The sequence below is a fragment of the Pseudorca crassidens genome, chromosome 3 (genome assembly GCF_039906515.1).
Source record: "Pseudorca crassidens isolate mPseCra1 chromosome 3, mPseCra1.hap1, whole genome shotgun sequence".
Classification (NCBI taxonomy): domain Eukaryota; kingdom Metazoa; phylum Chordata; class Mammalia; order Artiodactyla; family Delphinidae; genus Pseudorca; species Pseudorca crassidens.
The window spans coordinates 30,619,509-30,640,347 of NC_090298.1; the positions used below are offsets into that span (position 1 = coordinate 30,619,509).

The following is a 20,839-nucleotide window of genomic DNA, read 5'->3' on the forward strand; positions in this document are numbered from 1 at the left end:
AGCTGCCTATTGGATATTTCTTACTGGGAGTCTAATAGGCAACTCGGATTTAATTTAACCCAAATTTATTCTTACTCCTCTCTGCTCTCAGCCTGCACTTTCTCTTGTATGTATTATCTCATTTATTGACACCAGAGCCCTTTTAAAGAACTAAATCTGAATTGTCAGTGATCCTTGAGTCCTCCCTTCCTCACTTTATCTTACTTTACAATTCATTGGTTCAAGGAGTCCTCAATTCTAGTTTATCTTCCAAATCTACCTCCATCTGTCTAGCCATGCTCCCATAACCCAGCCTTCATTGTCTCACTTGAACAATTACATTAGCTCTCTTATTCACGTTTCTCCAGGCTCCCTCACATAGCATCTTTCCTTCATTCAGTTTCCTAAGCTTCTTTCTGCTTTAATTGAAATTTAAAAAGCCACATCAAGAGTCCAAGTGAGAAAGTTCTGTGTCAAAGAGCATGAGTACAAAGAGTATGAATACTCAGAATATATTTCTAAATAGTATGAAACTTGCAGGTTCATACTTTTATTTTTTTTCTAATGCAATAGGTACTTTTTAACGTTAATTTGCAGAGTGATTCTGAAATGCAAATTTTATCATATAATCTTGGGTGTAAAATTTTTTAATGTTTACCTGTTGAGTGTGGGATAAAATCCAAACACTTTATACTGGAGTAAGCAGATCCCAGACTCCTTACCTAACCTGCATTCTAACCAAACCAATTTTCAGATTATGAAATACAAGGAACTTTCTTATGCATCTATACCTTTTTATTTTTTAAAAAATTTTTATTGGAGTATAGTTAATTTACAATGTTGCGTTACTTTCTGCTGTACAGCAAAGTGAATCAGTTATACATATACATATATCAACTCTTTTTAAGATTCTTGTCCCATATAGGTCATTACAGAGTATTGAGTAGAGTTCCCTGTGCTATACAGTAGGTCCTTATTTATCTATTTTATATATAGTAGTGTGTATGTGTCAATCCCAATCTCCCAATTTTATACCTTTTTATATGTTCCTCTCCCTCTTTAGAATGGTTGATTTCCTTTCTTCCCGTCTTTCTTTGCCTGGAAAATTACTTCTCCTCTACTAATGTTCAAATTTTACCTCTCCTGTGAAGCTTTTCTCAAAACCTCCAGGTATCTTTAGTACTTTCATAGCACTTTTGATACAACTCATAGTCATTTATTTCACTGTTTTAAGGGTATTTGATCTAGTCTTCCTCTTGGCTGTGACTTGTATGAAGAAAGAGACAAGGCTATTCATTTGGATTTACTGTTTCCAGTAGATAGGTGCTGGGTACATGCTTGTCAAATGAAGGCTCTACAGTAAAAATGTTGTAAATGTAAGTAAAAAACACTTCTCTCTTAACTTTGGATATACAAATTCAAAATTTCTTTAAGAAAACCTTGTCTTCTGATACTCAGAATTAAAAACACATTTATTCAGAGGTCACACTTAACTCTTGCCATACTGAATATAATAGTTACATTGTAATCAGAATAATTTCAAACCAGTTTTCCGATGAGCATTTCTTAAACCGAGATTTCACAACCATGATGTTTTTACAGGAATATTATAGGGAGAATTAAAGCCCAAAATATTTAATGTAAATACAAGATTAAACATTAAATCATTATTAATTCTAAACTAAAACAAAATAGACATTAAAATTTTTTACATAACGCCTACAAGATGTGCAGTAAGTTCTTCAAATTAAAAATACATTTGCATATATAAAGTATTGTCAAGTACTACTATAGCTCTTCTAAATTCATAATAAGCTATTTCTCCTTACATAAAGCAAAAGTTACATAGTTTGTCTGGATATGATCTTGAGAGATCAGCTGAATATATTGGAGAAAGCTAATGAATGTTGATGACTGAATTAGGAAGAAGGCAATAGCGAGAAGGCTACACCAGAGAGGTGCTTTAGAAGAGATGCAGAATTCAACAGTGTAAGACCAAAAGAAGATGATAAACTAGAGACATGACTACTAAAGCAATTTGGATTTTGGTGTTGTTTTTTCAAAGAGAAAATAAAATATTTCAAATGTCTCAAGTGCAGCGTTAAAAACAGTATTCATGTGTGGGTATAAATTCCTGACTAAAATGTTGTATTTAATTTTTTTTAGGGAAAGCAAAATTCTTTACTCAGACCTCATTTTGTTCACTGGAAGTCACTGTTTGGGTGCTTTTCTTAATCTGTCACCATTCCCTATTCTGGAATAAGATAAGGTATGAGCTATTTTCTTTCCTTCCTCTGGTTTTATCTTTACAGAGCTTTAGATGTTAAATAAAAACTAGATAAAGCAGAAAAACATACTATGTATTTTAGACTCTGAAATGTTGACTTTGGTGACAAAGTTAATAGTTTCTATTGAATTTTGATGAATTAACCCATTATCATGCTTATCAATAAAAAAATGGTTCATGGCAAAGCTATTGCCACTTTATTAATGAAATTTTTAAAAGATCAGTATAGCATTTTCCATGGGTGAAAACACTAACAAAATTTAAAATATAATTAAAAGGTCAGGCTGTTTATGCACTTTTTAAAAATTAATTAATTAATTTATTTTTGGCTGTGTTGGGTCTTCATTGCTGCGCGCAGGCTTTCTCTAGTTGTGGCGAGTGGGGGCTACTCTTCATTGCAGTGCTCAGGCTTCTCATTGCAGTGGCTTCTCTTGTTGTGGAGCACGGGCTTCACTAGTTGTGGCTCACGGGCTTAGTTGCTCCGCAGCATGTGTGATCTTCCCAGACCAGGGATAGAACCCGTATCCCCTGCATTGGCAGTTGGATTCTTAACCACTGCTCCACCAGGGAAGTCAGTTTATGCAATTCTAATAGTCCATATTTATAGCAACTTATGTGTAAAAGAAGCACATAATTCGTAGTAATACTGGTTGAATTCTTTTTTGGCACTAAAATATCTCTACAGCTGCTATTAGATGAATTTTACTTATTGGATATTATTGCTGTGATTAACTGATTTGACACCAGATGACAATATATAATGTCAGTATAATGTAGTATTATAAAAGAACTAACTTACAGAGGTTTACAGTCTACCTTCTAGTACTCAATATTAAATGATTTGCTTCTAAGTGCCACCTCCTTGGATTCAATGGGCTGCATATTGAATTTCTATGACTATTCACATAATATTAATGAAATTAAATCTTTCAACAAGATGTAAGAATGAATACATGCTCCATGTCCTGTGGAGATAGTATGTGTTCAAGAAGTATATTTTTAGAATGAACAAACACATAAGTAAATATACCTATAGCTAAAATCTCCCTGAATCCATTGTCCTTCTATGCTTTGGACAGTATGTTTCCACAAACCTTACAATGAGTAAGCGGCTAGACTACCATTATTTAGTTTATTAAACTAAAATTGTTTGAGCCTTTAAATTTTTTAATTTTAATACAGTTAGCTAACACCCAGCTCTTACAATTTTACTTCGAATAATCATTCTATCGGAGATTTTGAGGTACTTAGAATATATTAAATAAGCTGACAGTACAACTGTCATTTAGCTACTATATTCCTCCAAACATGTCACAAATCAAGGTATTACTTTTTGTTTTGTTTATAAAGGGTAATGGAAACAATTCTATTTTTTATTTTTAAAGTGAAAAATCACCTCATATTAATTCACTGTAATCATTCTTTATTAAAATTTATCCTTTGTTTTTTAGATTATCAAAGTACATACAATTTTAATGTAAGATCAATCTATTTCTGCCAACTTGATCATTTTATAATGTGCCTATTAGAGACTAATTTCAGCTTTCAATAAAAATGGAATTATTAAGAAATGGTTTACTGTTACATCTAGTGAGTAATTCATCATGGCCCTAGGTACTATTTTCTTTGGTTTTCCATCTTAGGTTATAATACCAAGACATTTCCACTTTTATATTTCTACTTGAATTGCTTCTGCTTAATGGTTAATAAACTTTGCTTTGTTCTGATCCACCTAAGTTTCACCACCTATAGCAGAAAGAAAACCAATGTTAGTTTGCGTATTTTACTCGTTTAGTTTTTAACATGTTTTTAAAGAATTCTCTTTTATGCTACACATTCTTCGCAAGGCTGCCCTTAACTTAAGCGTAAGTGTTTCCTTTCAGATCGCTTCCTGCAACGTAATTTTGACAGAATTGTCCCCCTATCCACATCTGATACATTGGTAGCCTTCTTAGCCTTCTACTTGGCTTTTTGGTAGACTAAACTGAACAGCTGCCACAACAAACTCACAACAGGAAGTCATGTGGTCTTTCTTTACACTCCTATCTTTCAGGACTGACTTGGCTCCCTCTGCTGGTTAGTAATATAATTCCTTTCTTAGTTCAATAGGGTACATATTTGTATTGGTGAAGTATTTGGGGTGAATAAGCTTTGGTTCAATAATTGAGTTTGAGATTCTCATGTCAGTTCTCTAGAAAATTTTGTGTTTAGCTGAGGTTTTAATCAAACTAGGCCTTAAACATCTATAATCAAAAGGGAGCTGGTATCATATGTCTGAAAAAAAACCTTTCATTAACGCTCACCAACATTACAATACTGAAATCTATACTGAAATAAGGTGAAATGGTAATGAAATGTTTAACTTTTTCAAAATGTCTAAATTTTATTAAAACATTTCAGTATAACATAATTCTCATTTTCTGTTTGGTAGGTAGTTTTCATCCCACTGATCACACTATATTGCCTCCCTTTTAATTCTATACACAATTCTCTCATTTTAAAATTTCCCTTTTAAATTCTGCACACAGTTTTAAGTACATTTATTTAAATACACAGATGAGCTAGATGGCAAATGAAAGTTAACTATTTACTTAAAGTTAAGAAATTATTATTTACTTTGGCCAGAGAGAAAAACCTTATTGAAAGTTTGTTATTTTTCAGGAGTTTCATTTTCAGGGAATAACTTGTTCGTATGATAATCACTTTGTGAAGGTAGCAGTTTGCTTTGCACTCCTATGACTAGTTAATATCTGTTTTGAGATTGAAGGGAAGGTAGGAAGAAGCAGAAAAACATTTTTTGCGTTTTATTTATTATTCTGCTGTATTGGGCATCTGAGATTAGAAAATGCGCTACAACAAATCAGTAAGAAAATAGTTATGGACCTAAACACACCAAATTTAGCTCCACTAGGAAAATAATTCCTTCTCACAACTTCAACCAAATTTGATGTTTCCATTGATACATAGTTTATTACCTACCTCTTACCTTAAGATCACCTTTCTGTAACCAATATCAAACTTCTCTAAAATATCCTAGTGCCTCCTCTAAAATTCCTCACTATTTCATAGGCAATCAGAACTTTCTAGCATTTTTCTTTTTCATTTTCTAAGGGGGGAAGTAAAGGAAAATCTGAACGGTAGATAAAACGCTACTTTTTCTGGCCTATACCCAGAATAAAAAATATATTTTACAAGGTAACCCAGCACATGCACACACATAAATGGAATGAATGTTTATAAATACAGACTTTACCATGTGTGATATACTCTTAGATTTTCTATTCTTTCCTCTATTTCAAATAAAAAACGCTAGTCTCAACCCACTGAATTTATTTCATGACCCATAATGGTACATGACCCAGTTTTAAAACACTGGTCTAGAGGAGGTGCTTTGAAATGTGCATCATAAGCACTCCCTTCATACCTATTTTAGATGTTAAGTTTTTAATGGATTTTGTATTTTTCCTTCATTGATAAAATCTTTTTTTAAACAGTGTTGTTCCAGATTAGTTTAGTATTAAAATGCGTGTAGAGTTTAATTCTCTGGTTCACATTCAGCATATGCATAGGTTCCATTAAGATGAGGCTTTCATGATGATTTAATGACCCTAAATAATTTTATATTGAACTTATATTTCAGAAGTGCACTTTTTGAGGGCCCTACAGTAATGCAATGCACAGTGAAACTTGCAATGTAGTATAACACAGAACTAGTCACTTTGATCCAGGAACATAAGGCATAGCTACACAAAAATATAAAAAACAATATAGGAAAGTCACAGGATTATAAATGGATAGCATGAATAATAAAATCTATGAATTTAGAGAAAATCCTTAATTAGAGGCGAGAAGGATTCATGAAAAGACAAAGCCTGTTCTCCAAGGCCAACATGAACTAAGTCATTCAGGGGAAAAACAATTCATTTCTATCATCTTAACAAAAATCGATAAGATATGCTGAATAACCTTCATAAACACTATCACAAATTTGATAAAGGTATTTACTTTGAGAACTTGAAATAGAAACATTTACAGACTATTTGATATTTTTGTAGCTCACCCTCAAATCAACATCTATAATTCTTTGTCAAAGTTTAAGATAAAAACATTCCTAAAAGTAACTTTAATTATCCGATATGTGAAATAATTTTGGTAGTTTGAAATAATCTATGAAACGTATATACATGTCTATTTTTTCAAAATCTGTTCCTGTAAGTTAATTTTATCACTAACAAATGATAAAACTGGTAGAAAAAATGAGAAGAAAATTATTTTCTAAAATTTTTTATTCCTATCATTTTATGGCAAATTGTATTTATCTTAAAGAAAAATATTTTCAATAAAAATAATTCATAATTTGCCAATTGTACCAATTCCTGTTGATGACATTCAGTAGTTAATACTTAAAATCCATTTTAAAATATTTTATTAAATCTTTTGCCATTTATTGATCAAGAATACATACAGGAATATCCAGGAATCTCCTTGGCAAATAAAATGAGTAGTGCAACCCAGTTCTTAAAGCAAGGAGGCAATATTAGGTCAGATTAAAGGTTTACTGGGCTACCCTACAAACTAAGAATTGATACATCAATGATCTAACAATGAAACATAAGCCCACCATAAATCAACTGATTTTGGACATAAAGGTTTTAAAATGTAAGAGCAAAATAAATAGATGGTGGTGAGGAAAATAATTATTAAGCAAAAAGACCCCCAAAAAACAAACACCAAGAAACAATGAAATAGAGAAAACACTAAGATTATATTAATAGTCTACACAAGATCTCAACTTGGATACTTAAATTTAGGCAAGCAAAACACTTGATTTAATGCAGAAATATCCTGATATGCACTGAAACAATTTCATTAATTCTATGATTTGGAAAAAAATTGGTATAAACTATATACAAGTTAAAACACTTAAAGGCAGGGACCCTGTCTATTTTTAATTCACTAATGTTTAGGAGGTGCCTATTGTAAAGCTAATTATAGCACCTAGTTAAGTCCTTAATAAATGAGAGAAGAAACTAAAAAATATCTAAAATTTTAAATTAAATGCTACAATAATGCCAAGAATTTCGTTACCTGGACATGCAAAATTATCAGCTTACCAGTAACATTTAAGGAAGTATATAAGAAGATAATGGTGCTTCTCTAAGCAAACTGAAATATTAGTATTTTGAAAATGAACAAAAAACATATTCTAAACCATCTATATATTAAAGCTATTCTTTAAGATTAAAAGGTACACTTATAATGAACAAGCGGATTTACTAATCAGTGTCTAATTAATTGTATTAATGGTTATAAAATACCTTTTCTTGTCCAAAAATTCCATACATGAAATATGATTATTTGTAATATCACTGCCAAAGGCTTATAGCATAGTTGTTAGTTTCCTGGCATTTGTATTTTAATTTAAAAGCCCTGTTTATCCAACCACTAGAAAATAAAAATTCTCAATTTGTTTCAGTTTTCAAAAATCATTTATCAATTAATTTATTGGTATACCTGGTGCTTATCATAAAGTAAGTAAATGTAAATGAACAGCAAACTAAGAGGTGGATTAAAATATCCACACTAAGCCTGACCTCAGCATTCACTGAACCTTTTCTTCAGAAGGAAACTGTAAAAATAAATCTCACTAGCGTTGGCTTTGCTTGACAGCATAATTGAGTAGTAACCAAAGTAGCCATATGTGGTCCTTTAAGCCTCAGAAACACAGCACCTTTTGAATCTTTGTGCTGGGCACACATTTTGTGCCCGATAGATACTTGCTGAATGAACTTTTACAGTAGTGCTGGGTTTGTGCTAAACCAACCAAATTTTCAGACTTTAATTTAGTGATTAAATGATTAAACGATTTTGCAAGAAAGAGGACAGACTGGATGGAGAACGCAGGTTGTCATTCAGGAAGAGAGCAAAGCTAACTGCCCCAATATGCATACGATTATATAATCCAATAATGCACTGTCCTCTAGCAAGCCCATTTACAGAAACCCCAAAACAAATAATTATCACAGTTTGTGGGCTTCTGGTGTTGTTGTGGACGACTTTCAATATCTACAAGTAGTACCGTTTCCTAGAACTTTGTAATAAACTTGCATTTTTTTCCCTAGGTTTTTTTTTTCCCCCATAAATCTTTCATAAAGTTCTCTGTAGTGTGTAAGTATATACATATGTAAGGGACAGAGTTCAGAAACTGGTGTATTGTGTGGGTGGGGTCAGGGCCCTTACAATCGTCATTCATTCATTAACCAAATATTAAGCATCTGCTGTGTGTCAGGAATTATTTTCTCCACAAAACAACAGTGGAGAAAAAAAAAAAAACCTCGCCCTCCTAGAGCTTACGTTATTCTATTGGTTAAAACAGATAACGAGATAAACATGTAAGATATGTAGAACGCCTGAAGGATAAAATGGGGAAAAGGTACCGGGAACTAGCAGTTTAAAGAGTGGCCACGGAGCCCCGAGGACACAGTTGCGCAAAATCCTGAAGGTGAGGCAGCAAACTCTGTGGTCCTTGGGGAAAGAGCCTGGCCGAAGGAAAAGCCAGGACAGACGTCCTGCCTGCAAGGCGGCCGAGGAAGCCTCCCCCGGCCCCACCGCGCGCACCGCCTTTAGGCCGCGGTCAAGGCTTTGGCTTTTACTCCCAGCTAAACAATGGCAGGGTCTAGAGTCAAGGAGTGACAAGATCTGATTTAGTCCTTCGAGTGATGTGAGGCAAAAGGAATAACCTGTGGGGAAAATTTTCCTATTTAAGCGTACCGGTACATATGCATATATAATTAACATACCATTTAAGTAAACTCATGAAAATATAACACAGATTTCGTCCCGTTTGAGTAAAATTAGCTTACCTATGCACTTTTTACCTGAAGAATAGCCCCCTTTTAATGTACAGAAGTAAACTTAATAGTGACCTGTACGGTAAAGTTATTTCACGTGTTTCAGTCAGAGACTACAGGAGGCTTGGAACTGTACACACAATCACATTTGTACTCCAGCCTTGGCCAGTACCTCACTGTTTCGAACGTAAAGGAAAACGAAGTCTGAAATCGTCTGGCCCCAGGCCCCCCCGCGGCCCGCACTCCGCCGGCTCTCCCCGCGTGCTCGGCTCCACCCACAACTAGAGGGGGGCGCGGACTGGCTCCTCGCTCGAACAGCGTCGCCTATAGGCCCTTCTCCCGACTGCTAGGCAAGAGCCAAAACCACAGGCAACAAAATGCAAGACCAGAAAAGACCACATATTTCCAGAAATATATGCATCACAAACATGGTTCCATTTCAATCCAGCTGAGAATCTTCGTCTCCTCCACGCGTTGCGTTCTCACTCCTCAGAAATAATGCAGAGACTGGCGTAAAGTCTGGCCTCTCAAAAGGAGAGAAAGGTGTACAATACGATACATCCATCCACCCGGCTGCAGGGACACCATTTAAAAAATGCTCGGTCGCCGTCGGATCGCGGGCGTCCTCTACGTGGCCGCCCCGAGCTCGGCTCCCGAGAGCTAAAGACGAACAGTTGGGGCGGCGTGCGCGGGCTGCGAGACGGTCCGGGCCTGAGCGCCCCCCACGCACGCTACCACCACCGAACTCGGGCCCCGCTCCGGTCGGCCTCCAGGAAAATAAAGACCGGGAAGACCCGGCCCGCCCGTGCCGCAGCGAAAACGCCGCTCCGCAGGATCGACACTAAAAGGCAACATCCACAGCCGCCCTGAGGAGAAAGGCGCAGAGGAGAGCCGCCGCCGCCTTGCTGCCGGCCGCCGCCCGGCCCCGGGTGCGGTGCGGAGCGGAGCGGAGCGGGCAGTGCGGTGTAGCGCAGCCGAAGACGCGAACCGAAGTGGCGGCGGCGGCGCGGCGGTGGCGGAAGTGGAGTGGGGAAGAGGGGGTGGTTGTTAGTGTTTGGCGCCGGCGGAGGGAGTCATTCCTGCAGCTGCACTTCCGGTCGGCATTTTGTTCTGAGAGGGAGAGACGAAACGAGAGAGACACACACACAGGGCTCCTTCCCCCCCCGCCCTCCCCCCCCTCCCTCCGTCGGTACCGACTCACCCGACACCACCAAGCCGCAGGGAGGGACGCCCCCGCCGACTGGAGGATTGGTTCCCGGGCCGGCGGCGATGCCCCCCCGGTAGCTCGGGCCCCCGGTCGGGTGTTTGTGAGTGTTTCTATGTGGGAGAAGGAGGAGGAGGAGGAAGAAGAAGCAGCGATTTGTCTTCTCGGCTGGTCTCCCCCCGGCTCTACATGTTCCCCGCACTGAGGAGACGGAAGAGGAGCCGTAGCCACCCCCCCTCCCGGCCCGGATTATAGTCTCTCGCCACAGCGGCCTCGGCCTCCCCTTGGATTCAGACGCCGATTCGCCCAGGTAAATTCCTGCTCTTTATTTCGGCGGCGGCGGCGGCGGCGCCAGGTCCTCAGCGTCTCTCCTCCTCGCTCCCCTCCCCGCCGTTTCCTTAGCGGCCCCAGGTCTCCTCCACGGGCGAGTCTAGAGTTCGCTCCTCTCTGGTGGCAGCCGCCCTGGGTGGCGGTGGTTTGGTACCCTCTCCCGGCCGGCTCCGGTGGCGGGGACTGGGCTCCTGCCGGGCGGCCGGGGAGGCGTAGGCCCGGCGGAGAGTGCAGGCCGCGGGCCAGCGGAATCTACTTGAGCTCGGGGATTAGGAGAGCTTCGGGCTGAGCGGAGCTACTGCTGGTCGGTGACAGGCCTTGCCCGGGAGAAGAGCCGTAGCTAGTGAGGAGGCGGAAACAATACAACTAACAGCAAATGTGCCTTGACCGTCCCCATATTTACAACTTTCCTGGTCCGGGAGTGGGGAACGTCCCAGTGAAACAAACAACCCCCCTTCTTCCCCCTGTGACCCCATGAAGGGAGGAAGTAGTTTCAGTTAGTGAGACAAATGTAAATACTCAGACACGGATCCAGTGGTAATTCTTTTCCTGTGTAAAACTTGTTTGGACGTTGGAAAGTTAATAAAGACTCATTTTCTTTTTAAAAAGAATTAAGTCGTCCACATGAATATTTCATATAGGAACCCGTAGTGTGGTAGACAACTGCATATGACCCCCACCCACGCAAAGAGCTTTTATGTTGCTGTTTGACAGTGTGTTGCACATGGACTTTTTATTCAAAGACAAGTATAAAGTACTTGACAGGTTTACCCTGCCACTTTATATTTGTGTGCGTTGTATAAGGACAGTTTTAAACGATTATACATAACACACTTAGGTACTTCCTGATCTAAACGTGTAGAAGCTTAAAAAAGATTTTTTAAATATTCTGAGAATTGTGCTGAGATACAGGTACAACCAATTTTCTTTAGAAGGATGGAAATTAAGTTATGCTTAAAATCCCTGGGAGGTTAAAAAAAAATGTAGAAGGTGCCATCCTTTCATGTCAGGGCAGATCTTCTTGAGGTCCCAGGATTGTCATTGGCTGTTTGTGCCCATGATGTTTGACTGTGTAATGAGAGAGGTGTCATTTTAATAGGTCAAATGTATCTGTAAATGCTGGAGAAAAAGGTCAGTTCTATCTTAAATTCTAGTTCACAAATAAGTTAAGTGTTTAGGTCTTGCTTATGGAGGCGTTGGTAATGTAGGTTGGCATAAAGGAAAAACCAGTTTAAAAGTCCTCAGCCATACAAGTTGCACAGAAAAATAAATGTACCTGGGTTAGACTGTTTTGATACTTTGTCTCATAGTCACTGAAGGAAACCTTTCATTGCTTAAAATGAAGCAACACTGATCAAAAAAGTCCCTTGTTTTATTAGTGGGTGTTAACATTGGTTCGAATTTTTTGTGTCTCATTGAATTATTATTGTCATTGTAGAAGTAACTTTTCTGAAGGTTGTTCTTGAGTTTGGCCCTCTGCTTAAAATAAATTGTTCCACATTTCCTGCAAACGTATGGATAAATGTTAAAAAGAGTGAAGTTAATATAGCTGTCACGTACGAGGCATGTTTTTAATGCTATAAATCCGTGTAGTAGTCAGTAGCGTGTCCGTGATTTGTATTGGTCAGGGAGCAGTTTGAATTTTAAAAAGCCTGAAGCTCCTGCTGAGCCCCAATCCCGGCCTCCCTCCCTCCCACTAATCTCCCATTCCTGTCTTTGTGCTGCCTGCTCCTGTTAGACACTGTTTGCTACAGGGCCTCAGGCCTACACTGGGTGGGGGGCACGCTAATGGGGGCTGGGGAAGGGGGGGGAGAATACAGAAGGTAGGAACAGTTCACTTCTTAAGCGGAGGATTTGGGGGTGGGAGGCGGGGTAAGGGCTTCAATGTAAATGTTTAAAAGGCCCTTATATGAACCTGCGATTGTCTTTACAACTTAAAATACTGAGACCTATGTCAAGGGATGAACATACTTCTACTAAAGGTAATGGAAAGAGGAGTTCTGCTTGCTTAGTTTTCATCAGCAGGAACAACTTATCTTTAGCGTTTTATATAGTTAAAGGGAGCTTTCTTACACAGATGTTTAAATCAGTATATTAGATATCTATTTATGTGACTGATTTTTTATTGTGACTTGGAATTAAAGTGAATTAGTTCTTATCAGACCCTACTTTCCTAATTCTACATATTTAGTAATCTGTAAGTAATATAGGTTGTGTGATAGCTTTCGTTCAGATACCATAAATATTTCTTTAAATTACATTGAAAATATTTTTTGTTTAGTCCAAACCAATTAAATAGATTATTTTTAAAGGAGACATTGTGAAACTTGAGTAAAACCTAAACTTGAACTTTACATTTTTGATAACTTAGTTGGAAGGAATAATTTGTGTTTCCCTAGAGATTAGGAATAGTCTGCTCTACCTCCCCTGTATTGGTCGGGATAGTCACCAGTGGCTAATCTTGTATTTCCATTTTTTTTTTTTAATTCAGCGAAAGGAAACAACTATAAGTGTTCCAGAAATCTTATAATGCTGGTTATATTATAGGATAAATATTTCATAATATACTTAGAAGAAATTTCAACAGTATGGTTTATTGTTTCTTTTGAGTCTGCAGAGTTACCAGTAACTTATAATAATTACTTGAAAAGAAAGTAGTTTTAAAGTATATCATGAAAGTCTAGTAAATCAAATTAAAGTTGAATAGTAAATAATTACTCTAGTGTTTTGAGATGAGTATATTGGATGCTTCCTTTTGAAAGCCATTCAACAAATTTGTTTACTAAAGTTATTCGAAAGCCTTTTGAACCTGTGCTATGGATCATTATTAATACCGTCCACCTTTAAGAAGAAAAGAGTTATCTTCGAAGAAAGACTATTTCAGATTCTCTTTGGGGATGAAAAGTGAAAGTTTTCAGTTTGGTAGTAAGCCTAGTTTTGGTTTTCTGCATAATGATCATTATTAAATTTCAAAAATATTATGAGCAAAGCTGTACCAATTCAAACATGAAGTTTTCTTTATTTGGAGCCAGGCTACCCAACTCAAACATGTATTTTCTAAGGCTTCCTAAACTAATTTCATATTTAATTTTTTGGTACCAATTCATCATCAGACTGCTATAGAAACATTTGAACCCATCTGTGTTATATTTTGACATACTCTTCTATGCTATTTTTACTCTCCCAAAATAAGGTGTAAAAATTAATAATAAGGAGTAAATAAAAACTAAAGAGTTTGTGTTTTACACAGTTTCATTTAACTTTCCGCACTCTGTTGCTTATTAGGAAAAGCATAATTTGTAAGTAATTCTGAAATTTTTAAAATAATGTAAGATTTCAGTTTTATATAAAGTGACTGGGAAGACTGAGGTAAATAAAAATTCTTTTCATAGAAATGTAACTTCAATTCCGTTTATCACATTTATTTGCCATAAAACGAATAGGAAATTACTGACTAGGAACTTTATAGAAGCCTGGTAATTAAGTGTTTAGTTGACATCTTTAATATCCTGAGCATACTAAGTTGGCTTTGGTGGTAATGTATGGTCTTATGTAGCTTTTACAAATCATTTAAAAATATACTTTTTGAACAAAGTTTTTTTCTATTTTTAGCAGATGTCAATAATTATTCTCTGTATTTTTAAGTCAGTCCTTTTTCAGGGTGACCTGAGTTCATTCATAAATATTCTCATTTCCCTGCAAGGTAAATGACCAGCGTGATTTCCATTTTTTGATGAAAAACTCAGAGGCCACATGATTTGTAGAGATTCATGTAGTGACTCAGTGGGAGATTAGGTATTCTCTGACTCTTAGTAGTTTCTTATTAGATTATGTTGCTGTAAGAAACCTGTGAGCTTTGGTCATGAAGCTAGGTATTGCTCAGTGCTGACACTGATACCATTTGTGATTTTTTTCAATTATCTGAGTCCAAGGTGCTTTTCTCATCTCCATAGAGAGATATGATACTTGTCTTTTGGTTGTATTTTCCTGGTATGAAAATAGTACTTTTACATTAGAAATCTTGACCTTGTGTGTATATATTTGGTGTTCAGGTGATTAAGTTTATTTACATATGTCCCTCTTCAGGAGTGTAAGTGAATTAACTGTATGTGTAGTAAATAATGACTCCTTAAAGTTTTATTCTTATTCTGTTTTTTAACTACTAGAGTGGAATTTTAGTGTTTCTAATTGATTTAAATGCGATTTTAAACACCAAGTCTGCAGTCAGTTTTAATGAATTGAGTTTTGTCAGATTGCATTATGTTTTAAGGCAGGTTTCTTTCTATTCCCAAAGTGATATTACTAGGAGAGATCATTTCTTGATACAGCATTGCCAGCTAGGTAAGATTTTGAGGGGTTATTATTTGCCAGGAATTGTGTTAACGTGTGTATGCCCCCCCAATATTACCTCATTTAATTCTTCTAACAGGCTCCTGAAATAGAAACAATTATCATCCACAATTTACAGATGAAGAAACTGAGGCTGAAAATGTCAGAAAACTGTCTATTGTCTTATTAGTATGATCAGTCTGATTTATATTTGTTCTTAAGGACTTAGGATTCCACATTTCTGGTTTTAGTAAATTCTTAATTATTATCCTTTAGTTGCTCAGTTGAATCAATACTTAAAAGTCATGTAGTCAAGGAAATTATGTACTTTAGGCAAAGAACTAAAATAGAATCTAGACTATATATGCTATATATATTAATAATAATTTCAATAATTTTGAAGTCAGCACATCTTTACTGTCTTACATTGTAATTTTGAGTTTGTTAATCTGAATTTTTTACTTCTTTTAAGTTTTTTATATTGAGTTGAAACTGTCAGAGCATCTTTTTAGAAAGGGAAAATTGAGCTTTAGAGTGATTTTATTCATAGAAATGTATATGACCAATTTGTATTGTAGTAGATGAATCTATAAATTAGTATGACTGGTACTTTTTAAAAATTCCAGTATTTATATAGCCAAAGAATGTGGATTGTTTTGACGTTCTCAGCTTGGGAAGTTGTGCACTTATTCCAGAGCTGTTGCCATTACATACACTCTTATGGGGATTCTTTTAGTGAATACCTTTATAGACCTTGAGCTAGTATTTTTTTCTCATTCTTAATGGCATACGTTTATCTTCAGGGGTGAATTTGAATTTTAGAGACAGTAAAAAAGTAATTTAGAACTTAGGAAAGCTAAGATTTAAGATCTTTTTTGTGTCAGGCATTGTGTTGAGTGCCTTACATTTGTAATATGTAATATTATTGAGTGATTCCCATGTGCCAAAAACTGTGCCAGGAGCTTTATATGGATTTTCTCAATTCTTCAAGGTATAGTATGAGTTTGGTTATATTTATTACTCTAAGATATTTGAGAAAACTGAGATATAGAATGATTAAGTGACTAAGGTCATACAGCTAACAAGTGGAAGAAAGTGGAGAAAGGACTCTGGAGTTGATGCTTCACCCACCACCCTTAACCACTACACTGTTTATCGTGATTACCTCCCAACTATCCAATGAGGTTAGTGATAATGTTCTTGTTTTACAGACAAGGAAGTTGAAGCTCATCATGTTTAATAACCTGTCCAAGGTGGCAATTCTAGCAGGTGTTAGAGATAGGATCCCAACTCAAATATGTCTAATTCTAAAACTTCTATTCTTTCCATTCTGCCACTCTGTCTCTTCAAGATTTATAATACTTTTGTTTGTTTTTTTTTTTTGATAAAAAGAGTAGGCTTGATTATAAAGTAGTGAGACTTGTTTTTCTTGTGTGGCTTATAAAGCTATCCTATGGCTTAAAAAGAGGAATTCTAAAGTTTTTTGGTCAGTTATAGCTGATACATTATCTGATTACAGTCTTTTAAAATACACCTTGTTAACTTTACACTATACAAAATGTTCCTATGTACAGATGTGCATTTAAATAGAATATTGATGTTAAATATAATGCATGCTGTATTTTTTGAAAGTGTGGAAAAGCCACTTTATTTTCATAATATTGTGATTCTTGAATTATTTTTTATAAAAACATTAAGCATTAAAAAATATTCTCAAGAATACACTAAATTTTTAACATAATGTAGGTAAATTTTTTTGCCATCTTACGTTTGTGTAACATTTAACATGATATAGCAAAACTCTTAAAAATTTTCTTTTGTATGTATTTGCCTTTTGGCAGAAAGGAAAAACTTTAACAGGATGGAAAAACATGGAATTAGCAACATTGATTAATTTATTTATTTAAATAATTTTGTATACTTTTACCTCTCCTGAGAAATTCAGAAGCTGTGACATAATTTTGAAATACTGGATTCCTTTTCGTTAGAATGAACACATTTGGGTCACTTATACTCTCAATTCTTTAGTCTTGTGCCAATAAAATGCATGTGTACTTCATAAGTACTGTTTTTTAAAAATAGTCATTGATTCTAGATACGTTAAAAACTAACAGTGCTTGAAACACTAATGAATTATTAAAATTCAAACTATAGTTTACTGTAAAAATATTAATATTTATGATGGTATATTTAATTTCTTTATTTACAAACAAACAAGTCCTTGAAATTAGTCCTAGTAAGGAAATAGGAGTTTTTTCAACACTCAGTTTTCTCAACACTGCTACTTGGCAACCCGTTTGGGATTTTATTTTATTTGTTGTTTTGCTTGGTTTTTTCCTATATTTGCTATGTTTTATTTTATTTGGTTTTTTTTTTAATTGAAGTATAGTTGATTTACAATATTGTATTAGTTTTAGGTGTACACCATATTGATTCAGTATTTTTGCAGATTATATTCCATTATAGGTTATTATAAGATAATGGGTATAATTCCCTGTGCTATCCTGTATATCCTTGTTGCTTATCTATTTTAACCCTTTCAGGATTTTAAAATCTGCTTTTAGTTCTCTTTGTCTGATAGGATTGCCAGTTTCTACGTAAAGAAATTGATGATCTGAGTATAGGCTATACATAATTTAGTTTTTCTTTGGTAATGACCAAATTGAAATTTTACATGGGTATATATTGGCCCTAACTCCCATTAAAGAAAAGTACTGTTCTTAAAAAATTGTTGCACATAACATAATCTTTTTCCCAGGGTTCTGCCTATGTCTCAGAAAACTCTTAAGGTTGAAAGTTGAAATGTAATGGCCTAAAAGCTACTGCTATCATTTTTTTCCCTTTGAGAAAAGAATTAAGAATCCAGTATTCATGCTGTAACCTACTCCAGGTTATCCTGAAAGGCATATATGCAGTATGCTTTTTATTTAACTCTACTAATATTCTGTTTCCCTTTTCTTATGTATCTCTTTCTCTCTCTGTCAGTGTGCAATCTTTATCTCCCCCCCTAAGCAAATTTTTACACAGCTTGGTGAATATAGGTGATATTTTTAATGTTAATGAAACCTAGAGCAGTTTAAAAGGCCTCAGATTCTGAGATTTTCATAAGTTCAAAATATTGCTGGTGAAAAAGCATTGACACTAACTGTGAAAATATATACTAGGGTAGCATTCTTACTTTGTTCTGGAGGTGTGTTACTTCTCAAAACGTCAGCTCAAGGACCAGAAATTTTTTTTTAAGGAGAAAGAGAAGGCATGGCCTTTTTTGTTTAAGTTTCCCTGGCCATTTAATTTCATAGCATTTGTCAGTTTATTGCTTATACCTCTTGATAAAATAATTTGTTCCTATGTTTTTCAGACATACTAAACCACCAGCTCTATGAGAGCAAGGAGACATTTTCATGTTTATGTCTGTAACACCATCGCAGTGCTTGTCCTGTGCTATAGGTATTCACTACATTTTTGTTGAACTGATTAATTAGAATTAAACTATATGATAGTATTTACATATATCCCAATCAGTACATACATCACATAACTTATGTATTAAAAGAATCAAAGAAAAACTTAAAACAGTTATTTTTTTAGCTGTTAAGATTGTAAAGCATAGGAAGGAGCTTTTGTTTTGCTCCCTTGGGCAGTAGAATTGAGAGTAAGATACTGGGATTTATTGTAAGAGGGAAAGTATCTAAATACTTTGTTTTAAGCTTAAGATTGGTTTATTGTAGTTTTTGTTTTCTTTGCTAATTTAAGTATTATATATAATAACAATTTAGATAATTAGAAATACATTACAGCACATTAAAAATGCTGTTTACATATAATAGTGATATGGTGACTGAATTTTTTTTAAGTAAGACTTATTGAGGTATAATTTACACTATAAAATTCACTATTGCCGTTGTACAGTTTGATGAGTTTTGACAAACATTATCTTGCAACTGCTGCCTTAATCAAGACATATAATATTTCCATCACCCCCCAAAGTTCCCTTATATCCTTTTGTAATCAGTTTCCTACCCCTAGTCTAGCCCCTGGCAGCCAGATCTAATTTCTGTCCCTGTAGTTGTGTATTTTCTAGAATGTCACGTAAATGGAATCATACTTATATAGGCTTCTGGGTCTGGTTTCTTTCACTTAGCATAAGGCTTTTGAGATCCATCCATGTTGTTGCCTGTATTAGTAGTTTGTTGGTATCTGAATTTTGAAATTGAATTTGATATACTCTTTAACTTTGGTACTACCCTGTCAAAAAATACTTTGAATAGTTTTAGATATTTGTCTCAGATTTTGCAGCTGCTTTATTATTGGACATAATTTTACTTGCCCATGTTTACCCCTCAACTCCAAAAATCTTGTAATTTACATTACTGTTGAGTGGCATGCATTTATACTAGTCAATTCTGTTAGGTTAGCTGCTCTACCAAGTAGGTAAAATAGACATTGCCCTCTTTTTCATCATAATTAAAATAGGTAGCATCGTGTATTTTGAACATACAGCACATAGAAACTGGAACAATGGTGCAGTGATAACTCATCCAGAAATTGAGTTTACACTTTAGTATAAAACTGCTGTTTATACTAAAAATAGAGCATAGGTTATAGTGAAGAACAGTCATCGCTTCTCCTCTAATCCTTAAAGTTAGAGAAGTAGTGCTATTTCCTGAAAGTTGGGGCAGATAATGATGAAAAAGAGTTATTTTGTTTGACCACCTATTTTGTTCCCCCTCCCTCCTCCCTTTTTGAAACGGCTTTCTCTCTTGGGTGCAAGGATATCAGTCTCATTTGTAGACTCTTTGCTAGCTCTTCCATCTCTGCGCACTCCTTAAATATTGGTATTCCCAAGGTGGTTCTTCAACCTTCATTCTGTTCTCTCTTCCTATTGATTTAATCTATTCATTTGACTTATTTTACATGCTGATGACTCACATATCTCTCTCCAGAATATAATTTTCTTCTGAGACAGATCCAGCTGTCTTACCAGGCACCTCCTGATGTCCCATAAATACTATAAATTCAAAAGTAGTGTAGAAGTCTGAACTCATGTGTCAGTTCTTCCCTAACCTTATCCCCTCCCACTCAAAAAGGAAAAGTATTCTTAGAACTATGTGAAGTAGGTTAATGTTCCCATCATTAACTCAAGTTGCCTAAACTAGAAACTTGGTGATAATGCTTGACCCTTCTTCTTTAGTGTATCTCCAAACAAGTTGTTTACCCAGTTGTTCACCCATTCATAGCACGTCCCTGAATATCACTTGAATCCATCCCTCCTTTACAGTTTGATTCTGAGAGTGGGCGTGTACGTGCAGCTTGTTGGATGGAATAATTTATAGCATTTTAGGAAAGATTTAGAGGTAATTGTGAAAGATGTATTTAGTGTTAGGATACTTTTTGCTCATATGCTTGGGCTCTGATATTTAAAATTACGGTGTAACTTTCAGTACCTTTCATGTTTTATAGCTTAAATGTCAATGTTTTCTGTACCCATTTCCATATCTAAAATCCAGAACTTCTTACGTTAGAACCCAGTGTATCAAGTAGAACAGTTTGAACTCAGTCTTCTTTCCATACCTTACTTTTAGAGCACTACATTTCATGGATGTGTACGTTCATTTAAATGCTGCATGTTTATGTGTTCAGGGGCAGAGTCTGAATTGAGAAGAAAATGAGAATGTAGGAGCAAAGGAAGGCTTTTAATTGACTTTCCTGTACTGTGGAAGCAAGTTTACTTGTATAACATTTTCATTTTTATTGCAGGTAACAAAACTAAAGAAGCAAATGCAGTGGGGATATGATACTGTTCAGTTGCTAGGCATGCAAACATTTTTAATGGCAAGAGTCACATATACTGTCGCTGTA

The 20,839-nt window shown here is 35.7% G+C and overlaps 1 protein-coding gene and 1 long non-coding RNA gene across 3 annotated transcripts in view; one reads left to right on the forward strand and one right to left on the reverse strand.

Moving 5' to 3' along the window:
- Positions 1-1,432: 1,432 nt before the first annotated feature.
- Positions 1,433-10,277, reverse strand: LOC137221213 (uncharacterized). Its single transcript, XR_010941927.1, has 2 exons — positions 9,130-10,277; positions 1,433-4,012 (listed from the first exon to the last, which is right to left on the reverse strand). It is a non-coding gene; the product is annotated as an uncharacterized lncRNA (long non-coding RNA).
- A 2-nt stretch (positions 10,278-10,279) lies between these two features.
- The window catches only part of NIPBL (NIPBL cohesin loading factor), a 192,509-nt gene continuing 181,949 nt past the window's right edge, over positions 10,280-20,839 (forward strand). Inside the window, exon 1 of one of the 2 annotated variants that reach the window (XM_067730541.1) lies at positions 10,280-10,631. The gene's annotated coding sequence lies outside the window, so the exon portion shown is untranslated. The remainder of the gene's footprint in view (positions 10,632-20,839) is intronic. The other variant, XM_067730540.1, reaches the window with a different exon arrangement.